Here is an 18,320-nt window from a genome sequence, read left to right as displayed (position 1 = left end):
AGCTAAATGCCTTATCCTCTTTACATATCCAGTCTATTAGTCTTTTTATTGAGGAATTGAGTCCATTGATGTTAAGAGATATTAAGAAGTATGTTTCTTGGAAATATTCAACACCATCAGTAGACACCACTTTGCAACATCAAGTAGATGGTAGGCACCCTGGTTAGCCACTTGCTACCCATTCCTGGGTAGCAAGAATATTTATTATAACAGTGCAGTCTTTGGAGGAAGGAATCAAACATGCATGGCATGCATGGACAATACAGACGAGCCTTGGCCTGAAAATGCAAGGGTGTGGTCGTCTATCCAAGAGAGGAACACATCACTTCACCCCTGCTCTCATGTCCTGTTCTACAGCTTTATATATTTATTTTTATTTTTTTTTAGTGTTGATTGATTGATTGATTGATTGATTGATTGATTGATTGAGACATGGTTTCTCTGTGTGGCCCTGGCTTTTCTGGAACTCATTCTGTAGGCCAGCTGGTCTTGAATTCACAGAAATCTGCCTGCCTCTGTCTCCCAAATCCTGGGATTAAAGGTGTATACTGTCACAACCCAGCAGCTTTTTAAAAAAAATGTTCTTTAATCTTCAGTTAAATTTTATCCTGATATTTTATTGTTTTTATAGTTTAAGAATAGAATCAATCCTTAGTCTATAAATCAGAAAACTTGGCTCTTAGCATTTACTAATTCTACTGCTTTATGAGGTAGTTCATAAATTGGAGCCCGCTTAGTTGATTTATAAACTGTAACTTTATTTGGTAGAATCTATAACAATATGACATCTTCAGACAGTGACAGTATTTTGTCCTCTTTCCACTATGGCTGTCTCTGAATTTTCTGGGTATGGTTGCTATGGGTAGGACACTCACATTGTGAATAAACACAGAACGTGGAAACCCTTTGTTACAAGATGTGATAAGACAGCTTTCAGCTATTCTTCATTCAGGATGACGTTTGTCCTTGGCTTATAAGCAATCTTTTCATAATGAGGTACATTTTTGAATGCATAATTAATTTTATGTTTTTACAATAAAATTATTAATCTGAAAAGTTATTATCACATTATTTATTTTTATTTTTGGGTGCATTTGTCAGCATGCATATATCACTGTAAACAGTTGAGGGTCAGAGGACAAACAATGCATCTCAGTTCTCTCTTTTCACCATGTAGATTACAGGGATGAAAAGTCAGGTCATTTGGCTTGGTGGTAAGCAACTTTCTTCACTGAATCATTTTGCCAGCATGTAAAATGTTCTTGCTAAGTTTTATATGCTGTCCTGTCTTCATCTAGTAAGAAGATTAAGGGGTTTTTCTTCTTCATTAAGCTGACGTAGCATATCATGTGTATTGATCTGCACATACAGACTCATTTTTACAATATTGTTGATAACAATGACTAGTCTTTCTAATGTGCTGTTGGATTTCGTTTGCTGAAAATTGATGATGATGATGTTTGAAAGTATGCTCATCAAGGATACTGGAGTTCTGTGGGTTTCATGTGTGTGTGTGTTTGTGTGTGTGTGTGTGTGTGTGTGTGTGTGTGTGTGTGTGTGTATGTGTGTGTGTGGGTGTGTTTTGCATGTACTTTTATATGATTTTTGACCTGAGAAATACTGGCCTCTTTGGATGTTTTAGGAACAATTCTCTAAAATGAAGCTTTGTAATAAAAGAACAATAAAAAATCTTAGTTCTCTAAATGTTTAGTAGAATTCAGTAGGAAAATCATTTTTTCCTGGCCTTTGTTACATATATACCCCAATAACACAATGTAATCTATTCAGATTTTTAAAAATTCTTCATGAGTCCATCTTGGTAGAATATCCATGTTCAGAAATGGCTCCTTCTTGTGTATTATCACATTTCTAGGTATTGAAAGATCCCACGCAGAGAGACCCTTACTCAAGTCTTGGGAAATCGCGGACCCCAGACACAGAGAGACCATTTTGGATGTAATAAGCAAAGGCGAGGTTTATTACGGAGACCTATTACAGAGATCTCCGGGCCAACACATATCCCACACAGGAGACAGAGGTGTCGACCCCGAAACTCAAAAGTCAGAGGGTTATATAGAGAAGGCTAGGGGGTTTTGGCGTGGTTACATACAATTGGCTCATTCAAACATAGCAGTGAGAACAAAGCAGAAAGAGTACGTGTTAGAAGTCAGGGGCTTATCAGGGTCTGGAGGATGGCTCTGAGTGAGCTGGGGGGAGATGTCTTTCTGCCAGACATCCCATGAATCAGTCCCATTAACTCAGGCTGGTTCCTGCATTCCTTTTCTTTATGGCTTGTCAGTCCTGCCTGGACAGTGTTTCCTGTGCTCCTTTATCTTTATGGCCTGCTAGTCCTGGCTGCAGGGCTTAGCCCTGGGTCTGTGGCCTTTTGGGGTTTATTCTTTTAATTTTTATATTTCTAAACCTAGAATTTGTATAATTTTCTTTTCAGTATGAAGTTGATCATAAGGCCTAGGCCAATCCTTTGAATTTTCTTCCTAGGGGATAACAGGTAATGGTTCCCTTCTCATGTCAGTTTCACTCAGTTTTTGTCCATTTGTCTGTATATTAGTCTAAATATGTATTTCTCTAGTGAGTTCATAGTTTGGAAGAATTGTGTCTTTGCTTTACTTATGTGTTCTATGCTTTTTGCTCTATTTTTTCATTTATGTATTCAGTATTTCTTTCCTTAACTACTTTGGAGTTAATTTTGCATTTTTTAAAATTTTTTATTTTTTTCTCCATCTTTATAAACTTGGGTATTTCTTGCTTACATTTCAATTTTTATTCCCTTTCCCGGTTTCCAGGCCAACATCCCCCTAACCCCTCCCCTCCCTTTCTATATGGGTGTTCCCCTCCCCATCCGTCCCCCATTACTGCCCTCCCCCCAACAATCACGTTCACTGGGGGTTCAGTCTTGGCAGGACCAAGGGCTTCCCCTTCCACTGGTGCTCTTACTAGGCTATTCATTGCTATCTATGAGGTTGGAGCCCAGGGTCAGTCCATGTATAGTCTTTAGGTGGTGGCTTAGTCCCTGGAAGCTCTGGTTGGTTGGCATTGTTGTTCATATGGGGTCTCGAGCCCCTTTAAGCTCTTCCAGTCCTTTCTCTGATTCCTTCAACGGGGGTCCCGTTCTCAGTTCAGTGGTTTGCTGCTGGCACTCGCCTATGTATTTGCTGTATTGTGGCTGTGTCTCTCAGGAGAGATCTACATCCGGTTCCTGTCACCCTGCACTTCTTTGCTTCATCCATCTTATCTAATTGGGTGGCTGTATAAGTATGGGCCACATGTGGGGCAGACTCTGAATGGGTGTTCCTTCTGCCTCTGTTCTAAACTTTGCATACCTATTCCCTCCCAAGGGTATTCTTGTTCCCCTTTTAAAGAGGGAATGAAGCATTCGCATTTTGGTCATCCTTCTTAAGTTTCATGTGTTCTGTGCATCTAGGGTAATTGGAGCATTTGGGCTAATTTCCACTCATCAATGAGTGCATACCATGTGTGATTGGGTTACCTCACTCAGGATGATATTTTCCAGTTCCATCCATTTACCTATGAATTTCATAAAGTCATTGTTTTTGATAGCTGAGTAGTATTCCATTGTGTAGATGTACCACATTTTCTGTATCCATTCCCCTGTTGAAGGGCATCTGGGTTCTTTCCAGCTTCTGGCTGTTATAAACAAGGCTGCTATGAACATAGTGGAGCACGTGTCTTTGTTATATGTTGGGGCATCTTTTGGGCATATGCCCAAGAGAGGTATAGCTGGGTACTGAGGTAGTTCAAAGTCCAATTTTCTTAGGAACCTTTGCACTGAGATTTTTTCTTTGGGATCTTCCTCATCTCTTAAATAGTTTGATGCTGATTGATGGATGAGTTTTGGCAGGGTACAAATGCAAAACTCTCATTCCCAGGGCAGGTATTTGTAGGTTTAGTGACCTAGAGAATGTCACCCTGTTGTCAGAAGTGACCTTGGCTGTTGAGAAGGAGAGAACTCAAGCACAATAACCAATAGTTTAAAAGTAAACTGAACTATTACAGTTGCTTCCTGGTGAAGGGAAAAGGTTGCTGGAAGGAATGATGATGTTCCCCTGAGGCTATTCCTTTGGGCTCTAACCCAACAGGATGGCAGGTGGGGAGGGGATCAGCCCTAAGTGACCCAGAAGGAGGGCTTAAAGCAGGCTTTGTGTCCTGCCACTTGCCTGAGGGCAGAACCATAAGCCTAACTACGTATAAATATCCTTGGTCCCCGTGGACTCTGATAGTCCATTTGCTCACCATTTGCAAAGTCTAAAAGCAAACTGAGCACCGTGAGACTGAGCCCGTGTCTTCTGATCATTCTGACTGTTTGTTGCTATGAAAGTGAGTATTATGATTATCCATCCATGTCTACTGGTAAATTTGCCTCTTTGAAGAGTTACTAAGTTTATGTGTGATAAGGTTAAGGTAAGGAAAAGACCAATAATTTAAAATTTCTCCCAACCTCTTTTATTAACTCTCTGAAAAACCAAAACCTTCCAGATACATTCAGCTAATTTTCAACTGTTTAGGGAACTTGACTGGGTGGGCAACTAAAAAAACCATTATGAACAAAGGTCAGGAACTATTTTCACTAAATGTTTTCTGTTTGCTGTGTTATTTTTCACTTTTTTTTATCTAGGAAGGTGACTTGAGTGAATTTTCTGTCCCCAATTGTCAGTGTTCTCTGAATCTGTGAATAATGCATTTCAACTATGCTCTGAGAATAAGCATGTCTGTGTTATCTCATCAGCCTCCTGAGGGTCTACCAACAACAGGATAGAAATGGTATGGTTGTTACCAGTAAAATGTATATTGTTCTTAAATTAATAAAATTTCCACAAAAATCCATTTGCATGAAAACAGAACATTCCTACATACTCTGTGCCTTCAAAATGAACCAAGTTTCACTGGCAGTTACTTTTTTTCCTTTCTGTATCTCTCCTGTCTGCTTAGCTACCCTTCATAGTATAGCCTACAACATTTCCCTATAGTTTAATGGATTCTGCTTAAAGCTCACATCAGACCCTGTTTAGGATCTCTTAAGTACAGTATTGACATATCTCTGGGAAAACTGGGTCTGGGGGCACATTTCTGTGATCTAAGCTAGGTGACATTAAACATGAGGAACTTGGGTCTAAGGTCAGATAAGGCCATCTATGGAGATTTGGATTTTGTTTTTATATTTTCCTGACAAATTTTTATTTATAATAAGAATTTTAGATAAACAACACTGTTCAGAAGAAAAACTACAATAAAATATTAATGGACATTTACCTTTACCTAGTTTGGGGTTGCTCTCTGTAAAATGGGTTAATGTATTTTTATGTAATTCTTTGTAGGAACAATGTGCTTTTTCTCTCCTCTCTCAGTTCTTGGATTCTCAGTTTTTCCTTTGTTTTTTAAATTTTTAAAAATTTTATTTTTCTTGGATATTTATGTATTTACATTTCAAATGTTATCTCCTTTCCTCCTCTTCATACCCCTTCTCCCCGCCCCCTGCTTCTATGAAGATGCTCCCACTCCCACCCACACACTCCCACCCACCGACTCCCACCTCAACACCCTAGCATTCTCTTACATTAGGGAAAGGAGCCTTCACAGGACCAAGGGCTTTTTCTCCTATGATGCCATTCTATGCTACATATGCAACTAGAGCCAAGGGTCCCTCCATGTGTAAGAGCCTTGATGGAAATGTGGAGTCGAGATTGGTAAAGTTGATTTCTTCAGTTCTACTCAAAACTCATCACAGATCTTTAGAATCCCTGAGGTAGGCATCAGTTTGCACTGTCAGCCTCCCTAGAAGTGAGTCTGATCACTATTGTGTAAAAGCAAAGCTTTTCCCAGATTCTCAGATGTGCTCTGGTGTGCAGCAAAACTGTTGAACTGTGTTATTTTAGCTTTCTACCTTGAGCTGTATCTGATGCCCTCACATGATTCTGTCATTTTTCAAAAGACCACTTCAAAAAGTACTTTTTACTTTTCCTGTCTTGTAAAATTATAATTCTAATATTCATATAAAGTTGGATGATACAAAAATTCCTTTCTAAACTATCCAAGACTCGCAAAATATGCTACAGAAGATACAGTCAAACCTCAAACTTTAAAAAATAGGTATTTATTTACTTACTATCCTGATTCAGGGCTGCCCTTCCCTGCCCACTTCTTCCTCTCAACTCAGTCTACACTTATAAATTCTTCCATCCATTACTCCCCATGCTCCCCACCTTCTCCACAGAGAAGGGGGATACCCCTTCAGTATCACTCCCCCATGGGACATCCTGTCACAGCACACCTAAGCATGTCCTCTCCCACTGAGGCCCAACCAAGCAGACCCATAAGGGGAAAGGGATAAATGGCAGGCAACAGAGTCAGACACAGCCTATATACCAATTGTTAAAGGACTCACATGAGGACCAAGCTGTCAATCTGCTACAAATGTGTAGGAGGTTTATGTCCAGCCTTTGAATGCTCTTTGGTTGGTGGTTCAGTGTCTGTGAGCCCCCATGGGCACAAGTTAGTTGACTCTGTAAGGTTTCTTGTGGTGTCCTTGACCTTACTGAATTCTATGCCCAACTCATTCAAAAGATTCCCCAAACATTGGCGGATGTTTGGCTGTGGGTTTCAGCATTTGTTTTCATCTGCCTCTCAGAAGGCAGTTATACCAGGCTCCTGTCTGCAAGCATAAAAGAGTATCATTAATAGTGTCAGGAATTGGCTCTTTTACATGATATCTATCTTAGGTTGGACCAGTCATTTGTTGCCCATTTCCTCAATCTCTTCTTTCTCTTTATTCCTGAGCATCTTATATAGGCAGGACAGGTGCTCAGTTGAAGGTTTTATGTGGAGTTGCAGATGTGGCCAAAATTACAGAAACAGAGATTCCACAATACTTTTTCTTCAGTTTCTTGCTCTGTAATGTTCAGGAATTTACACTTTTGCATCAGCAGTCACATTAGCTGGCCACAATATCTAGCATATCCTGTTAAACATGAAATCACAAATCTGCAGGTTCATGGAAAAATAATTAAAAATGAAAAGTAGCTGGATGGCAGTAGCAAACTCCTTTAATCCCAGCACTCAGGAGGCAGAAGCAGGCAAATCTCTGTGAGTTCAAGGCCATCCTGGTCTACATAGTGAGTTCTAGAACAGACAGGGATACACAGAGAAATCCTGTCTGGGCAACAAAACAAAACAAGTACTTTTTATTAAACAAACTCTTTTTCTTTCTCCGTACACTTTCTAGCTAATGCTGGCAAGATCTGTGATGCTTTTTGGAGTGAGAGCAGGGCCTTCCTTCGAAGTAGTGAGGAAGACCTGAAGAAGGAACTTGAGAAATATTCTGCACCCAAGAAGGCTGTAGAAGCAAAACTGGAGGTGAAGCAATGTGTAGACCAGATGCACTATTTAGACAGAGAGCGAGTATTACTAGCACTGGTATGTTTATTTTGCTTTACATTCTCAGAAGGGCACAAATGAAGTTGACCTGACATTGGGTGGGGAACATATGGATGGGGCAAAACAGGACATCATTTATAGGTTGGCTCAGGAATCCACTGCTGATCTGAGTTCATTTGTAGACAGTGCCTGGGATAGGTGCCTTCTTCTCAAAATGTGACACTATTGTGGCATACTAACAAGGAAAATTGTGGCTCTAGAAAAGGAGGATTAAACTCTACCTCTAGACTTGCTGGGGTCTTTGCTGAAGTAATTGTTTGTATAATAAATGGACACTCTCTCTATTGACTGCTATGGGGAATGTTGCTAAATAAAAATACCAGATAGGAAGAAGGAAGCTGGAAACAACCCCATTAGGAGAAAAGTATTGCCAGGATGCATCTCTCAGCCAAATTTTCTGGCTCTGCCAGGAGCCTGTGAACCTCCTGTTTCCAATATTTCTTACCCACTTCTGCCCTGGCTCTCTTCTAGTTTCCCATGAAAAGGAAAATGAAGGCCACAATTCTAAATCATCAGAAGTTAAGCCAGGCAGAGACATGACCCAATGTGCTTCTTTCTGATCACAGAGAGTTCTAAAGAGCTATTGAGTTGAGACACATTGTTGAATGGACTCAGAGTTTATTCACTTGAATTTGGAGTTTCCACTAATATGCATTATTTGGTGTTATTTTCCTGAACACACTTTGCATTTCCCCTCCTGTCTTTCCACAGTGTCCTCCATGGACTCTTGGTTTGTTAGCAATAATGCAGAGCTGCCTTGACCCTCTTTTTTCACCCTTTCCTTTGCTTTCTGTTTATTTCCAGATGTACGTTTCACTTAGATGTGAGAAAGGATGGCTGGCAGAAGATATTTTTGATATTCCAGGGGAAAGTATTTGAACTAATTTTCCCTGCTTAATGTGAAGGTTTCAATGTCTTGTACTAATAAATTACACTCCGTGCATGCAACCATTTGTCTTTTGTTATCCTCAGTATTGTGTCTTGCATGGATTAGGTTTTGATAATAAATTTGCACTTTCCCTTTTTTGATACTTATTATTTATATTTCAAATGTTATTTCTTTTCCTGGTTTCCCAGTTATAAGCCCCTTATTCCATCCCCTTCCCCTTCTTCTATAAGGGTGTTCCCCTTCCCCAACCACCCCCCCACTTCCTGCCCACCCTGACATTCCCCTACACTGTGGGGTCCAGCCTTGGCAAGAAAAAGGGCTTCTAGGTGTACCACAGTTTCTGTATCCATTACTCTGTTGAAGGGTACCTGGGTTCTTTCCAGCTTCTGGCTATTATAAATAAGACTGTTATGAACATAGTGGTGTATGTGTCTTTGTTGTATGTTGGAACATTTTTTGGGTATATCCCCAGGAGAATAGTGCAATGTCCAATTTTCAGTGGAACATCCAGACTGATTTTCAGAGAAGTTGCACCAGTTTGCAATCCCACCAACAGTACTGGAGTGTTCCTCTTTCTCTACATCCTTGCCAGCATCTGTAGTCACCTGAGTTTATGATCTTAGCTATTCTGACTGGTGTGAGGTGGAATCTCTGGGTTGTTTTGATTTGCATTTCCCCAATGACTAAGGATGTTGAACATTTCTTTAGGTGCTTTTTGGCAATTTGATAATCCTCAACTGAGAATGTTTTGTTTAGCTCCATACCCCATTTTTTAATAGGGATATTTGGCTCTCTGGAGTCTAACTTCTTGAGTTCTTTGAATATTTTCGATTTTAGCCCTCTAACAGATTGGTAAAAATCTTTTTCCACTTTTTTGGTTGCTTTCTTAGTCAGGGTTCTCTAGAGTGACAGAAATTATGGGTAGTCTCTATATAGTAAGACTTACAGTCCGTAAGTCCAACTCCCCAACAATGATCAGCAGCAGCTGTGAATGGAAGTCCTAGCCGTGGCTCAGTCCCACGAGGCAGGCAGGCAGGCAGGCAAAGAGAGAGAGAGAGAGAGAGAGAGAGAGAGAGAGAGAGAGAGAGAGAGAGAGAGAGAGATTTTTCTTTCTTCCAATGTCCTTATGTAAATCTCCAGCAGAAGCTGTGTCCCAGATTAAAGATGTATACCACCACGCCTGGGTCTGGGTCTGGGACTTGCTTTGTCCCAGGTGACCTTGAACTTAGAGATCTCCTTGCCTTGGTCTCCTGGGATTCATAGCCACTGCCTCATGATTTCCATGCCAAGGTCCAGGTCAGAAACCTGTATCTCCCAGCCTCAAGATCAGGATCAAAGGTGAGCCTTCCAATTCTGGATTATAGTTCATTCCAGATATAGTCAATTTGACAACCAGAAATAGCCACCACAATCCACCCCTTGTCAACTTGACACAAATATCTCATGTCCACATGAAATAATAAAAAGGTCATGAATATGCCTAACATGATATAACTGTTCCTCGTACAATCACAAACACATTTGTAAATTTACAGTGGTGCAATATCCCTTGGAAACATTCTTTTAGTATCTCAACTTAAACACCGATTGATGTTAAAGAAATTAGGAGATAGATAAATGTGTTCTTAACAAAATAAATCAGAAGAAGCATTCATATCACTGTATAATCCTCCTTTCTGCAACTGGTTACATGGCCTTAGCTGGTATTTATAACTACCTTCCTCTACTACCCATTCTGTATTTCCTCCACCCTCTGCAAGCCCCTCAGCAGGTCTTGACTCTTTTTCTGGAGGAGTGACCCATACCTTCATTCCTGATGGGTCTGTGTCCTTTGCCAGCCTGCTTAGATTAGGCTGCTATTGTTTCCCATTGACTTTAATCACAGGACATAGTAGTACCCATACCAAGAGACACCCTTAGCGATCTCCAGCACGCCAGACATAATCTGTTTTACCTCCATTATGGAGAGACAATCCAATTCCCCATGGTAATCCAGATCTATCACCCCTCCTAACACTGCCATTCTTTTCTTAGCCTGTTGGTTTAAGGCCATTAGAAGCCCAAAATGACCAGGAGGGAGTCTGAGCTTCCAGTTCAAGGAATGTTTGTTGTGGCTTCTAGTAGAGCACTCCCCCCTTTGGAACCAAAACTTCTAGGGCAGCAGAACCTAAAGTTGTGGGGACAAGAAGCACAAATTTTCTAGCGTGTCACTATGAGTGATAGTGAGTGGAACTATTCACTTTTCCACCCCTTGATTCCTGGACCAATGGATTCTGTCTGTGGTGTCGCACGCCCAACGTCCCACCAGTAAGAACGACGCGCAGCAACAGGATTCTTCTGCGAACAAGCCTTTACTGTACAGCTCTCTTGAACAGGGACAGGGGACCACAAGCAGCAAAGTCGCTCGCCTTATATTCACAACAGTATGCTAATAATCTCTCAGGGATTGGTGGGGCACGGATCACCCCACTATCACCCCACTACTTGTCCTCCAGGGATTGGTGGAGAATGAATCACCTCACTAGCATGGTACCGCCCCTCATTAGCATGTTAATGGCCAACTGACACCAGGTGCAAAAACCTGCACATGTGCAGTACCGTTGTTCACCACTGGAGGGCGCCCTACCTCTCCCCCTTTTTTGTTTAATAAAATGACTGGTCTAGATCTGGGTGTCACGTCAATCTTGTCATTGCTCCTGTCTTAGGTCGTTCTCATCCAAACTCGGACTTACCCATCATAGAGTTACCCTATCGCCACCGGGCCCCATGTCTTAGGTTGGTCCGAGCTCGACGAAAGTTGCCCGTCTCTGGATACAATGACTCCACATGACAGTGACAAAAATGATCTAGGGCGAACTCTTAATCTTTCAAAGAGGCCAGCCATATGTTGGGAGAAGCACCCTTTTTAATGGTGGTCATAGCCTGGTAAACAACCACTTTGTGTCTGGCATGTTCTCTTTTTAAACGGCCAATAAGTCAGAGACCTACTCCGCACCCCAGGAGGACAATAGCTCCCCAGGCAAACATGCCCACCCACTCCTTGAAAAGGGTAATCCATGAGGTCAAATCTTCAACTGTGATGGGGTCCAACCTAGTGCTGTTGAGGACAGCAATCTGCATCAGCAATTGTCTTGATAGTTGCTCTGCTTTCATGGATCAGTTTCCTTTCAGATAATTCGAGATTTCTTTGCTCTGTTGAGAATGCTGAGAAAAGTTAGCTCGCAAAGGAATAATGCATAAACCTGTAAAGGCAGAAATACAGGACAGCTGCATCAAATGACACAGTGCTTCAATTTGTTCTTGAACTAAATCTATCCTTTGATTAGCTAATAGAAAGCCAGATGCCAAATGGGTACATTGCTCACATTAGAGCTTATAACTGGCATGGATACTGGCCAGGATCTGGCAATAGCCCACAAGATGAGTGAATCAACCTGGATTACCATTCCCAGTAATAGTAGGGTTCATAGTCTCATCTTCAGGAAGAGCAGAAGGCAATCTTCGAGTCAAGCGCTCAGGTACCCAAATTGGATTTTCTTGAGTCTGCGGAAAAACACAAATCGCTCCCCTAGATCTCAAAATCATGGGATCTGGGCTACACCATTCATCAGTTAAGACATCCTTCCACTTTACTTCTGCATTAGTTATAGGTGTAGTAGTAGCATGGCGATCCGCAGCAGAGCGGCCATGCGCATCCAGAATTAAGAAATTTAGAGTAAAAAGAGCTAAAGAAAGTTGTTCTTTTGGTGTTCGGCCGCTGGAAATGCCCTCTTTTTGTTTTTGTATAAGCTCTTTTAAAGTACGATGTGCTCTTTCCACAATTCCTTGACCCTGGGGATTGTATGGTAAGCCTGTAGTATGACCGACCTGCATTGTCTGGCAAAATGCCTGAAAGGACTTTGCAGTGTAGGCAGGCCCGTTGTCTGTCTTGAGACTATCAGGCTTTCCCCAGGCTGCCCATGCCTCTAAGCAATGGCTAATGGCATTACCAGCCTTTTCACCGGTCATCAGAGTAGCGTGTATAATACTGGAACAGGTATCAACAGAAACATGAGCATATTTTAAATTTCCAAATCGAGATATGTGTGTGACATCCATCTGCCAAAGTTTTAGTGGGATCAAGGGTCAATCCCCACATGAGGAAGGTGGTGAAATTGAACACAATTTTGGCAACTTAACACCACATCACGAGCTGCAGCTCTAGAGATTTTAAATTTTTGTTGAAGAGTAAAGGCAGGTACATGAAACTTTTGATGAAATTCTCTAGCGAGATCAACCGGAGCTGCATGAAAAATAAACTCTCTACGAGTACTAGCATCCACCAGGGCGTTATTACTGGTCATGGGACCAGACAAATTAGTATGGGCTCGAATATGTTGTATGAAAAATTTATTTTTTTCTGGCCCAAATCAATTTTTGTAATTCTAAAAGAATTTGACATACGGTACTACTCGACCGAATTGGCCCTGCAATTTCAAGTGAGCGCACAGCATTAACTACATAAGCAAAGTCAGAAATTAAATTAAAAGAATCATGAAATCTTTTGAAAACTTCCAATACAATTTTACATTCAGTAATTTGGGGGGTGCCTGGACTGTCCTACATATGAACGCATGATGGTGTGGTCTCCAATACCTCAACAAAGAGACATTGCCTTAAAATCTTTTAGAAGCCTGGTTTCTAGGATAAGATTTCCATAAAAATATCATCCCAATTTAGACCTGTTTCCCTAGATTGGCTCATGCCACACGTTGTCTAGAATGACTCCATCCAAATTTACCAGTTTTATGTCAACTTTCTGTTACCAATGTTACATTTTTTTAAACCATATCCAATAACTTAAAAGCCAATAGTCCATAACCAAGGCATGTAGAGAATATTTATACATTTAAAACCAATCAGAAACAAAAATGAAGTGGCTACACATACCTTTAATATTTAAATCAATCACCATTTTTACTTTTTCTAGCTGTAGTTTTAAGAGAAACACCTTGTCACCTGTTGAGTCCAATAATCACAGTCAAAGATTTTTCTAAAAGAAACAGCCATCAGTTCCGTTACCTCAGAAGCTGTGAAGCTCCTGGTGTCTTTAGGATCGGCTAGTATAAACATTTAGCCAGCCCCCTGGGGAGCTTGCCCAGCTGACTTAGGCTTCTAGCTACAGATGCAGGCTCCAAAAACCAATTGAAACTTTTTATTTATTTGTTCCTTTCTTGAAAGGAGTTAAAGCTACATCAATGGTTGAATCAACCAGCATTTAAAATTTTAACCTTTTCTTTTAAACATGAAACACAAAACATTCACGCAACGAGAAGCAAAACCCAGACATAAATTGACATACATGGACAGCTTGGTGCACCAAGGACAGACAATAGACACAGAGGAAAAGAACTAGATGGTGTTCCACCAAAGGGACCCAGACATCCTACCTAAAAAACCCAGAACAGAAATAAGCACTTCTCCAATAGGAGCCAGCAAGGAGGCAAGACGTCTCCCACCTCCTTCTGTTCCCAGGAGAGCTCCAAAAAGTTTAAGCTCATTTCCTTCTTTTGCCAAAGCATCTGTGGAGAGTTCGGGAGGACTGTTTTTCTCAACCCCATTCTCTCTCTTGTCTAGGGTGTAAACTGTCTCTAGTCAGGGTCCAAAGACTAAAAAGCATCTATGAGAATCGACTTTGCTTCTCTAGATTTTAACATAACTCTAAAAGAACACATACACAAAAACATTTTACCATTATTACCTTGTCCCCTTTTGACCACTACCACTACCCCAAATCTTTATCTTTGCACATGCTTTCAATTTCTGAGATCCTTCTGAATTCTACTTACTGCGGCCTTTAAAATCTGTATCCACCACCTGAGTTCCCATTCGAGGGATCAATATGAGTCTGGTGGTGGAACTGAGGTCGAGTCCTGAGCTTCCTTTTGTTGCTCTGTGGGAGGCCCGGGACCCGATGGTTCTACCTTTAGTTTCACTTTCTCTATGCTGTCGGTGATGCTTTCTAGATTGTCTGACATTTCTAAGGTCAAGGCTTTTAAAGAAGAATATATCTTATTTGTTTCCTGGTCCTGATTATCCTCTTTTTTTTATCTCTGCCTTCTCTTTGTTCCTTTTATCTCCTTTTCTTTTTTTCTTTCGAGACCTTTTCTCCCTCTGATATACTTTCTTGTTGCTCTGCAAGGACCCTCTGACCTGTCCTAACGGCTCTAACGGCTTCCTCACATCGTTTATCCTCTAAGCAGGCAGGGACCATTCGCCAAAGAGGTTTTGGTCCCGGCTTAAGCTTGCGGTCTGTGGCTTCTCTATCCCACACACACACACAAAAAAAAAGAAACAAAACTACCAGCCTTGCCCACAAAGGATCCATAACTTTCGGTTTCTTCACAGTGGCTTTCCACCTAGGCCCATATCTTTCTTCCTCATATATGGCTGCCTCTTCCTCTAATTCCTCCTCCTCTGACTCTGACAACTTTTGCTCAGAGTCACTACCAGTCAGTTCTAAGGCTTCTAATTCTTTTAATGGATACAAAGTATCCTCTCCGGATGACTTGTACTTCGTCCTCCAGGGCATACCTATTTTTTCCTCCGGCGGCATTTCTTCCGCCTTTTGTATCTCTTTCACTTTTGTTTTAGTAACCTTTTTCTTTTTGCGCGCTCCTAATTTCTCACTGCGCTCCGTTTCTGACATGCTCTCTTGAATGTTCTGTCCTGCCTTGACTATGTCCTCACATTTTAACACAACTAGTAAGAAGACAACAGTCACTATAAAAACGAGCAACAATCCCTCCACGGCAAGAATAAATCCAAAAAGGGGCATGCCTCTCGGAGCTTACCTTTTAATTTACCTTCTCGCAGTTCTGAATCCTCTTCAGCACACTGAAGGGTCCCCTCGGCACCGGCGATGTCGGTTCCTGGGTTTCGGCACCACTTGTCGAGCGCCCAATGTCCCGCCAGTAAGAACGATGCGCGGCAACAGGATTCTTCTGCAAACAAGCCTTTACTGTACAGCTCTCTTGAACAGGGACAGGGGACCACGAGTGGCAAAGTCGCTCGCCTTATATACACAACAGTATGCTAATAATCTGTCAGGGATTGGTGGGGCATGGATCACCCCACTACTTGTCCTCCAGGGATTGGTGGAGACTGAATCACCTCACTAGCATGGTACCGCCCCTCATTAGCATATTAACGGCCAACTGACACCAGGAGCAAAAACCTGCACATGCGCAGTACCGTTGTTCACCACTGGAGGGCGCCCTACATGTGGGATAATCTGTACCATATATTGGAGCTGATTCAAAGCATACACTGCCTTCTGAAGAACTTTGCCCCAGCCCTCCCTGCTGCTGCTACCTAATTGGTGCTGTACCTCCATCTTCAAAAGGCCATTCCATCTTCCTATCAGACCAGCTGCTTCAGGATAATGGGGTACATGGTAAGACCAGTGGATTCCATGATCATATGCCCATTGTCATACTTCTGTGGCTGTGAAATGAGTTCCTTGGTCAGAAGCAATACTGTATGGGATACCATGACAATGGATAAGGCATTTTGTAATTCCACAGATGGTGGTTTTGGCAGAAGCAGTATGTGCAGGAAAGGCAAATCCATAACTAGCATAAGTACCTACTCCAGTAAGAATAAAACTTTGTTCTTTCCACAGAGGAAGTGGTCCAATGTAGTCAACCTGCCACCAGGTTGCTGACTGGTCACCTCGTGGAATGGTGCCATATCTGGGGCTCAGTGTTGGTTTCTGCTGTTGGCAGATCTGCCATTCAGCATTAGCTGTAGCCAGGTCAGCCTTGGTGAGTGGAAAGTCTGTTGTTGAGCCCAAGCATAACCTCCATCTCGGGCCACCATGGCCACTTTGTTCATGTGCCCATTGAGCAATGACAGGGATAGCTGGGGGAAGAGATTGACTGTCCACAGAACGGGTCATCTTATCTGCTTGATAATTTAACTCCTCAGCAGAAGTCACCTTTTGGTGTGCCTGTATATAGGACACAAACATCTTCACATCCTTTGCCCATTTGAAGAGATCTATCCACATACTTCTTCCCCAGATGTCTTTCTCGCCAATTTTCCAATCATGATCTTTTCAAGTCCCTGACCATCCAGTCAATCCCTTGGCTATAGCCCATGAGTCAGTGAACAATCATACATCTGGCCATTTCTTTTTTTTTTTCTTTTTCTTTTTTTATCTTTATTAACTTGGGTATTTCTTATTTACATTTTGATGGTTATTCCCTTTCTCGGTTTCCAGGCCAACATCCCCCTAACCCCTCACCTGCCCCCTCTCTATGGGTGTTCCCCTTGCAATCCTCCCCCCATTACCACCATCCCCCCAACAATCATGTTCACTGGGGGTTCAGTCTTGGCAGGACCAAGGGCTTCCCCTTCCACTGGTGCTCTTACTAGGCTATTCATTGCTACCTATGAGGTTGGAGCCCAGGGTCAGTCCATGTATAGTCTTTTTTTTTTTTCCCAGCATTTTGCTATCTTTTTTTTTTTTTGTTGTTTATTTCGATATTTTTTTTTATTAACTTGAGTATTTCTTATATACATTTCAAGTGTTATTTCCTTTCCTGGTATCCGGGCAAACATCCCCCTCCCCCCTCCCCTTCCTTATGGGTGTTCCCCTCCCAACCCTCCCCCCATTGCCGCCCTCCCCCCACCAGTCTAATTCACTGGGGGTTCAGTCTTAGCAGGACCCAGGGCTTCCCCTTCCACTGGTGCTCTTACTAGGATATGCATTGCTACCTATGAGGTCAGAGTCCAGGGTCAGTCCATGTATAGTCTTTGGGTAGGGGCTTAGTCCCTGGAAGCTCTGGTTGCTTGGCATTGTTGTACATATGGAGTCTCGAGCCCCTTCAAGCTCTTCCAGTTCTTTCTCTGATTCCTTCAACGGGGGTCCTATTCTCAGTTCAGTGGTTTGCTGCTGGCATTCGCCTCTGTATTTGCTGTATTCTGGCTGTGTCTCTTAGGAGCAATCTACATCCAGTAACTGTCGGCCTGCACTTCTTTGCTTCATCCATCTTGTCTAATTGGGTGGCTATATATGTATGGGCCACATGTGGGGCAGACTCTGAATGGGTGTTCCTTCAGTCTCTGTTTTAATCTTTGCCTCTCTCTTCCTTGCCAAGGGTATTCTTGTTCCCCTTTTAAAGAAGGAGTGAAGCATTCACATTTTGATCATCCGTCTTGAGTTTCATTTGCTCTAGGCATCTAGGGTAATTCAAGCATTTGGGCTAATAGCCACTTATCAATGAGTGCATACCATGTATGTCTTTCTGTGATTGGGTTACCTCACTCAGGATGATGTTTTCCAGTTCCAACCATTTGCCTACGAATTTCATAAAGTCGTTGTTTTTGATAGCTGAGTAATATTCCATTGTGTAGATGTACCACATTTTCTGTATCCATTCCTCTGTTGAAGGGCATCTGGGTTCTTTCCAGCTTCTGGCTATTATAAATAAGGCTGCAATGAACATAGTGGAGCACGTGTCTTTTTTATATGTTGGGGCATCTTTTGGGTATATGCCCAAGAGAGGTATAGCTGGATCCTCAGGCAGTTCAATGTCCAATTTTCTGAGGAACCTCCAGACTGATTTCCAGAATGGTTGTACCAGTCTGCAATCCCACCAACAATGGAGGAGTGTTCCTCTTCCTCCACATCCTCGCCAGCATCTGTTGTCCCCTGAGTTTTTGATCTTAGCCATTCTCACTGGTGTGAGGTGAAATCTCAGGGTTGTTTTGATTTGCATTTCCCTTATGACTAAAGATGTTGAACATTTCTTTAGGTGTTTCTCAGCCATTCGGCATTCCTCAGCTGTGAATTCTTTGTTTAGCTCTGAACCCCATTTTTTAATAGGGTTATTTGTTTCCCTGTGGTCTAACTTCTTGAGTTCTTTGTATATTTTGGATATAAGGCCTCTATCTGTTGTAGGATTGGTAAAGATCT

The 18,320-nt window shown here is 42.0% G+C and overlaps 1 pseudogene across 1 annotated transcript; it reads left to right on the top strand.

Annotated features, from left to right (window-relative positions):
• Window positions 1-253: 253 nt before the first annotated feature.
• Window positions 254-8,418, top strand: Scgb1d2-ps1 (secretoglobin, family 1D, member 2, pseudogene 1; annotated as a pseudogene). The gene is made up of 4 exons (XR_005499574.2): window positions 254-292; window positions 4,284-4,356; window positions 7,259-7,449; window positions 8,275-8,418. The product of XR_005499574.2 is annotated as a secretoglobin, family 1D, member 2, pseudogene 1 (transcript).
• The last annotated feature ends 9,902 nt before the right edge of the window (window positions 8,419-18,320 follow it).

The sequence above is a fragment of the Rattus norvegicus genome, chromosome 1, assembly GCF_036323735.1.
Source record: "Rattus norvegicus strain BN/NHsdMcwi chromosome 1, GRCr8, whole genome shotgun sequence".
Classification (NCBI taxonomy): Eukaryota; Metazoa; Chordata; class Mammalia; order Rodentia; family Muridae; genus Rattus; species Rattus norvegicus.
Note: the sequence above shows the minus strand (reverse complement) of the source record. Positions and strands in the feature narration are given on the sequence as shown.